An 8,533-nucleotide genomic window follows, 5' to 3' on the forward strand; every position below is an offset into this window, starting at 1 on the left:
TCTTCATCCCTTTTCCTAAGGCCGCTATCTCTTACTCTTCTAGACTATCCTCTCTCATTGTTTTCCTCTTTTACCCATATTCTCTGGTTTGCAATTCATGTTTTACCCTTTTTTTTTTGGCTTATAACATTTTGTTGTTTAGGGTTTTTGTTGTTGTTGTTGTTAGAATCTTGTTGGATCAGCATGAGTTAATATTCATTGTACATATTCCAGATAATGAAACATGTCACATAAATTATACAATGTTTTGTTCAGTATAGCATAGGCAATGTAATCAAAGTACAGATTTGAAACACAAGAAAATCCAAAATGCCCGTTAAGTGCCATGTTAGATCAAATGTGAACTTGGTCATCCTCTCCATCTGATAAATATGTGAGTGTCCCCAACACTTCCCCAATAGTAGGTGGATCAGTCTGATTCAGTTTCTTGCAATGATTACTTTAACAGATAAAAGTAGGAACCCCAGTAACCTGTGATATTCAATTTTTATATGCTGAGGGATGGCCACCAAAATGTGCAATTGATTGACACCCCACTTCCTGATAAACCTAAAAAAATTGGGGGACAAGAAATCTTTAAAAAACACACACACAAACACACACACACAAATAAAAAATAAAACAATAATTATAACAGAAATGAAACCATGTGAATATGGAACTTGTGTTGACCCGGGAGAACATGGATACATATAATTAACAATGTTGCAATTGTGAATAACACATTTATATCATTTTATCCAACTTTTCTTGTAATTTTTGAAATTAGGCAAATATTCCCATATGGAACAGATCTACCAGTTTGTCTATGCCTCGTTTAGCATTTTAATGTTTTATTATTATTATTATTATTAACTTCCCCTCTCTGTATGTCCCATTCTGCTCTCCCCTGCTTGCTTCTATTAAATTGAAGTCTCCCTCAACAGTTTGTTTCCACTCTGCTTTTAGTTCCCTGGCCAAATGTTCTTTCTCCTAATCTTTTTGCTTTCCCCTTTGTCAGTACATTTATTTATATAGCGCCAGCAGAATCCATGGAGCTGTGCCGTTTTCTGCCATGCCATGATCATTTCTGGCTGTGAGTGCACCGTCTTCATCTCACATGCCTTTACCAGGGGATTTCCATTGGAGATTTCCACAATGCCTTTTTCCCTTCTGTCTGTGTCCATCCTCAGTCTCTCCATGTCTGTTCTGGTCAGTCACATTGATCCTGTATATGATTTTTCTTTCTGAAAATGTAATTATTTTGTTGGAGGGGATTGTAGATCAGTTGTACAGCCTCTCAACCAGAAGTGGTAGAGTTTAGTAGGGTAATGGAAGATAAACATTTGCCGGGAAATCGTATAGCTGCCCTGAAACAAAGACAAGGACTTCAGCGTTAAGAAACACACAGGCTAGATGGGCCTAATGGTTCATATTGTAATTCAATCTCTGTCTGTTCGTTTTGGAAGAAAATATGGCCAATGTGGTCCCGCAGGGTGCCTCACAATAGCCAAAGGAGTGTGGCACCACAATATCCCTTAAGAATATTGGCACCTTAATTACAGTAAAGTCTTTAACACTGTCATACTTTCCTGAATTAGAGAAATAAATAATTGCGGCCCATCCATGGAGACTAGCTAAAGAGAAGACTTAGGCTTTCATTAAAGGTAAGACCTTTCTGCTTAACAAAAATCATCTTCCCCTCTGTGTGTAAAGAGCAGTGGGTGTTGTTTTACAATATGTGTTGCCATGTAGGTTACCGTTGTATTCTAATGGCTTTCCCCACAGACACCACCCTGAGCTGATTGTTTTTGGTGGCAATTGAAATAAAATCCTTTCCCTTAGATATACTCATAGTCCCCAGGTGCCTGTTGGTGTTGAGGACCTGCTTATCACAAGGTTGTAAGATAAGCATTTAGTGTCATTGTCTAGGACAAGATTTGGTTGAGATCTCATAGACAAGAGAGATATGTTTGGCTAATATGTTAAGCTGTCAAACACCCTGCATTATGTTAAGACTACAGTTTCATTGGAACAGGAAAATACCAAAATATTAAAGCTTCTCCTTTAGTGTATCTTCTTTCCAAAGTTATCCCCAAAATGTTTCCATACTTTCAGTTTTTGAACAAATGCAATAATTACATGAAAATATAAAATTTGGGGTACTGTTGCCAAGAGCAAGAGCAAGTGCCATTAAGGTCTGTGATGCTCCTGAATGCTGCCTTGGCTATTGTCTGGGCCAGTGCACTATTGGGTAAAAGAGGGCTAGGTGGTAAGGCAAATTGCTTGCCTCAATAGAACAACCTTTTAAGGTGGCTCATTAAGTTGTTTTCTTTTTCTGCTTTACAAGCGACAGTGACAGAGACCCTGGCAATGATGAGAAGATCTGACATTCTAGGACATGCCGTGAGCCCTTGCAGCTGGTAAGACTAACATGAACGTGCAATCAGAGGCAAGATGGTCCGTAGTTGTGCAAGCATTTGCAAAGCCACCACACAAAGAGTGTGGAACCAGCCTTTGAGTGATCCTTTCAACGAGTGAGTATGAACATGTAGGTTTATTTTTATTAAGTACCAACACCGTCTGCGCAGCACTCTCTCCATGTCGCCCTTCTGTCCCTTCCTCCCATCAAACAGTTCTGCTGCTCATAGACCCTCCTCTTCCTCTTGTTCCCTTGATACAACTGTTTCTTTACCTCCCTGTTTCATTCCCCTTTTGTATGCTTCTCTCTTTGCTTAATTCTGTAAGTGTTGCGACCTCTCCCTAAATAATTCCGTCATCTGCTTCAGTCCTCTAATACCTCCCCACCTAAAAGTTTTAAGGAAGACACTCCCTTTTGCCACTTGTTTCACCAATCATTACATACTGACCGCCCCTTGCCCATTCTGCCCTCCTTATTTAACATAGCATTGCCAATTTAGTAACATCCCCCACCCTCTATTCTTTCTTTCTTCCCTTAACGGTCTGATCTCAGTGGCCATGTTACAGCTAAATGCATTACCAGCCTAAAATTGTCAGGTCCCTTACCCTTGTTAAAATCTTTGATTCCATAAGAACCATTCAGCCCATCTAGTCTGCCCATGTAAAGACTCTGACCTTAATCCAAGTCCTTGATCTTGTTTTAGAGTGGGGGAAGGCTTTGTGCCTGGCCTGTGCATGTTTAAACTCCCCCACTGTTTTAGCCTCTGCCAGTTTAGTTGCCCGGGTGTTACATTGATTTCCATCCTCTGATTAAAAACAACCTTTCTTTTATTACATCTAAACCTGACTCCTTTCTTTTAGATTATGACTTCTTATTCCCACATTTCTCCTCTTTTGAAAAAACAAAAAAACCCATCCCGTACTTTGTTAAATCCTTTGAAGTATTTCAATCTTTCTGTGACACCTTCTCTCTCTCCTATAAGGTATGTGTATTTAGTCTTTGTAGTAAATTGTTTCCTGCAAACCATTCACCATGGATAAAGCCGCCTCCGCTTTTGAATCCATTTTAAAGGGATACATCACAGCTAGCTGCCTGGTGACCTTGAAAACACCTTACAAAGGGTGCCTCATTTTCACTTACCTTTGCAGCCCCCCACCCCACTGTGACAGTACTACTTAGCTGCCATGCCAGAGTGTAGAGATCACCCCATCTATTATTCTCCCTTTGGCCTTTAAGCCAGCGGATCCCTGTGCAACTTTTTTAGTTTACTAGAACGTCACTGGTGTGAGGACAAGCCACTTGAACTTATGGGCTTATTGGTGGAAGACCAATGCCGTAACCACTACTCCAAATCAGAGGTACAGGTTACCCATTTGAAAACATGTAAAAACCCTGGTATGTATCAACTCTCTCTGTATATATATTCTTTATAATCGAAAATTATACAATCTTAAAAATGTCTTATGAAGTGTTCCGTAGTGCAGGTGATTCACAGTGATTTTGTCAAAGGGATTTGGGTCACTCTGCCAGCATCAGCCAATGACACCATGCACCCCTCATACCTTGGAGTCAGACATTCAAGGTGGTTGGGGGTTATTCAAATCTTACTGGAATGTGGCTTCCCTTTCGTGCTAACCTTTATTTCTTTTTCCTCTTTCGCGATCAATGCAGGAAGAGCTGCTATGTCGATCTGGAACAACTGTTGTGCCCTGGAGAACCTGCTCAAAATCCTTTGGCAACACACAGGTTGATGAGAAGCTGGATGAGAAAATCATCTATGAAGCGCATTAGGCTTGTCAGAATAGCATGCTATAAATTAGTCCTCCACAGTCTACATACCATGAGTAAAAATGTTACAAATGCTAAAATGTTAGATTTGATTTTCAGGGAGCAGGGATAGTGAACAGGTTGGAAAGAGAAGATAGAGGCAGCACCCGTTCTTGTTGTTGGTAGTAAAGTGGTGTTTTTTTGTTCCAAGTTGATGGCCACAAAACACCCCTGCGTCAGAGGGCTCAGCTAACAGCACATACCTGTGGGATAAAACAAGCAGTGTGTCCTGCATCAATTGTCTATTTTGTCACATTAACGGCTCGGTGGAGTTTGCTATCCCAGTTTGGAGTTAACGGAAGTATGGAAAATGCTTCACCCAATCACAGTCTTGCTGAGCCAATAGAGACGCAACTCCCACCTAGGAAGTGACTTGAAGTGGCACATTAAGGAACTTCACATTTTTTATCTTTTATGGAAATAAAGTGTGTGTGTGTGTGTATTATTATTATTATTATTATTATTTTTCTATTTCTTTGGTATGTAGCCTTCTGCTTTCCCTCCTCCAGTGTGAGGATTCATGGACCGTTGTTCAAAAGCAAACATAGGGGTTTAATTTGAGTGAATTTGCAGCTCTGGACAAGATAGACCTGGCTATTTGTGGATTGTTGCTATAACAGACCACCTCAATATCAGAAGCAAGTCTACGGCAGGGACCTGATTTAAACTCCTTGACTTTGCTATACATTCTAGTTGCCAAATTATTAATCCGTTTCGGCAGCGTAAAGAGCTTGGCTGGCCCTGTATAATGCATAGCTAAGTCAATGAGATGTTGCTGAAAAATCCCTGACCATTTAATTATGCACTATACAGGAGCAGCACAGCCATTCTAGCAAGAGGAACCTGTAAGCTCTCCCGTCAACCCTCCTTCCAGGGAATACTCTCCAATTAAGCAAGTGACTGCTGGAGACTTTCGCCCGCCTGCTGAGCCAAAACAGGCTTAGCTTAGCCAATCAGGGGCTGCCCCTCAGCCCTAGCCTCCTGATTGGTGGGTGGTGTCGCTAGAAATGGTTGGTGGCTTTTGTAGCAGAAGATGTCCAAAATATAAGACCCTGTCCCTGCTTGGAGGTTTCTGTCCTAGGAGAGATTTCAAATGACTTGATCATTCGTGATCAGCTATTTGATTTCATTTTCTTTTTTTGTTTTCTGTATCCAAGTGACTCACAGAGATTAAAAAAGCACTGAAATATAGCCCCAGAAGATCTATTTGGAGGGAGGAGGGAGGGTAGATAGTGAGGAGGGAGGGGGGTAGATAGTAGACTTGGGCACCAGGGGGCTCTTCGTGTTCGTCTTCGTGCTCGTATTCGGGAAAAAAAACCACTTCGTATTCCGCGAATATTCGCCTGGTCCTGTCTTCTCTTCGGGCGAATATTCGTTGACATTCTTCGCCACTGGTTGATGGCAGACGAGCCCCCTGCTGGCGACCAATAGGGTCGCTCATACAGACTGCTAAACTCCTGGTGCCGTAACTTGTCCGGCAGATCCCACTGGTCTCCCCGTTCTAGCATTTATTAACTGATGGTCACTCGTACAGACTTTTAGGCTCCTAGTGCTGTAACTTACCCGGCACATCCCACTGGTCTCCCTGTTCTATCGGTTAAATGTCCGTACGAGCGACCAATAAAGTCGTTCGTACGGACATTTAACTGATAGAACAGGGAGACCAGTGGGATGTGCCGGGTAAGTTGCAGCATTGGGGTTTTAAAAGTCTGACTTTTAAAACCCCAATGCTGCAACTTACCCTGCCGATGCCACTGGTCTCCCTCCCTGTTCAATTAATTAAATGTCCGTACGAGCGAACAATAAAGTCGCTCGTACGGACATTTAACTAATTGAACAGGAAGGGAGACCAGTGGGATGTGCCGGGGAAGTTGCAGCATTGAGGTTTTAAAACCCCAATGCTGCAACTTACCCTGCAGATGCCACTGGTCTCCCTCCCTGTTCAATTAGTTAGTCTGTGCCGGGTTAAATGTCCGTACGAGCGACCAATAAAGTTGCTCGTACAGACATTTAACTAATTGAACAGGGAAGGAGACCAGTGGGATGCAGCCGGGTTAGTTGCAGCATTGGGGTTTTAAAACCTCAATGCTGCAACTTACCCTGCAGATGCCACTGGAAATCCATAGGTTCGCTGTCAGGGGTTAACTTACAAAGACCGTGCGAGTGAACCTATTGGTCACCTGCAGGGTCTTCCTCTGGCATCAACCAATTGGTTGATGCCAGAGGAGGTCCCTGTAGGCGACCAATAGGCTCATTCGCACTGCCCTGTAACCTGTGACGGCGAACCTGCGGATTTCCACTTCCGGGAACTGCTGCGATGCCGCTAAGACACTCCCAGGTCCAGGTTGGTTTGACAAGACCGGTCTTTCACAAATCCATGTTGACTTCTACTAATTGGATATACATCTTGAATGAAGGGGGGGAGAATGGTAGACGAAGACGAAGACAATCACGAAGATCTTCGTGGTGTGTGTCTTCGTCTTCGCCTACGTTTTACCGCCACCGTCTTCTCTTCGGCGTGTCTTCGGAACGAACACGAAAACGCACTCTTCGTGTTCATTTTCATGTTCGCCCGAAGACGAATGCACAAGTCTAGTAGATAGTAAGGAAGGAGGGGGGTATATAGTGAGGAGGGAGGGGAGTAGATAGTGAGGAGGGAGGGAGGGGGGTAGATAGTGAGGAGGGAGGGGGTAGATAGTGAGAAGGGGTAGAAAATGGGGAAAGGTAACATAGTAACATAGTTCATAAGGTTGAAAAAAGACCAAAGTCCATCAAGTTCAACCTATATACATATTGTGTCCCTACTGTGTTGATCCAGAGGAAGGCAAAAAAACCCTTATGAAGCAGATGCCAATTGCCCCATACCAGGGGAAAAATTCCTTCCCGACTCCAAATATGGCAATCAGAATAAATCCCTGGATCAACGTTCTGTCCCTATTAATCTAATATCCATAACTTGTAATATTATTGCTTTCAAGAAACACGTCCAGGCTCCTTTTGAACTCTTTTATTGAGTTTACCATAACCACTTCCTCTGGCAGAGAGTTCCATAATCTCACCGCTCTTACTGTAAAGAACCCCCGTCTGTGCTGGTGTAGAAACCTTCTTTCCTCCAACCGTAGAGGATGTCCCCTTGTTATAGATACAGTCCTGGGTATAAATAGGTCCTGGGAGTGATCTCTGTACTGTCCCCTTATATATTTATACATAGTTATTAAATCCCGCCTAAGCCGTCTTTTTTCCAAACTAAATAACCCTAATTCTGATAATCTTTCTGGGTACTGTAGTCCTCCCATTCCCCTTATTACTCTGGTTGCCCGTCTTTGAACCCTCTCCAGCTCCACTATATCTAGCTGGATAAGGTGGATAGTGAGAATGAATGAATGTGTGGATGAATTGTCTGAATGAGGGAGATAATTAATGAGTTTGTGAGAATGCATTAATGAATGTCTAAATTTGTGTGAATGAGAGAGAATAAATGATTGTGTGAATTAATTATGTGAATGAAAGTGTGAATTAGTGAGTGACTTAAAGTGTTTGTGTGTATGATAGATGTATAATTGATTTGTGGAACGGCAAAGATGGCACACGCAGGATGTTTGAGTCTTGGGGACAAAGATGGCACAGGCCGGGCTGTTTGGAGACATAGTTGACTCATGCTGGGCTGTTTGGGGACAAAGATGGTAAATCCTATGTGTGTAATCTGGGTGCTGGTCAGGTTCTATGTGGGCAGTGTGGACGCCAGAGCTGGCTTTGGGTTGTATCATATATGCCTGTAGTTTTATCTCTTGCTATGTTTCCATACATTATTATTGTATACCTGCAAATACGGGATTTGTATGTCTGATTCTATGCCTCCAGTGCTGAGTTCACATGTGAACAATAATAATAATATTTACAGTGGGCCAAAAAAGTATTTAGTCAGCCACCAATTGTGCAAGTTCTCCCACTTACAAAGATGAGAGAGGCCTGTAATTTTCACCATAGGTACACTTCAACTATGAGAGACAGAATGAGTCTTTGGTCTTTGTTATTGACCAAATACTTATTTTCCACCATAATTTGCAAATAAATTCTTTCAGTATATAGTGATAGGTGTAATGCTGTACCACCATCAATGTGTGCCTCAGTATATAGCGGTAGGTGTAATGCTGTACCACCGTCAATGTCTGCCTCAGTATATAATGATGCCGTAAAAAATAAAAAATGGTTCTGCACTCAACTCCCGTAGCTTGACAAAGGCCCTGTTTGCCCGAAACGTTGCTTTTGTTTGTGTTTGTGTGCCCTAGAGACTGGAAGCTGTTT

The sequence above is a fragment of the Sceloporus occidentalis genome, unplaced genomic scaffold (genome assembly GCF_023333645.1).
Source record: "Sceloporus occidentalis isolate IW3139 unplaced genomic scaffold, rSceOcc1.0.p SCAF_211, whole genome shotgun sequence".
Classification (NCBI taxonomy): Eukaryota; Metazoa; Chordata; class Lepidosauria; order Squamata; family Phrynosomatidae; genus Sceloporus; species Sceloporus occidentalis.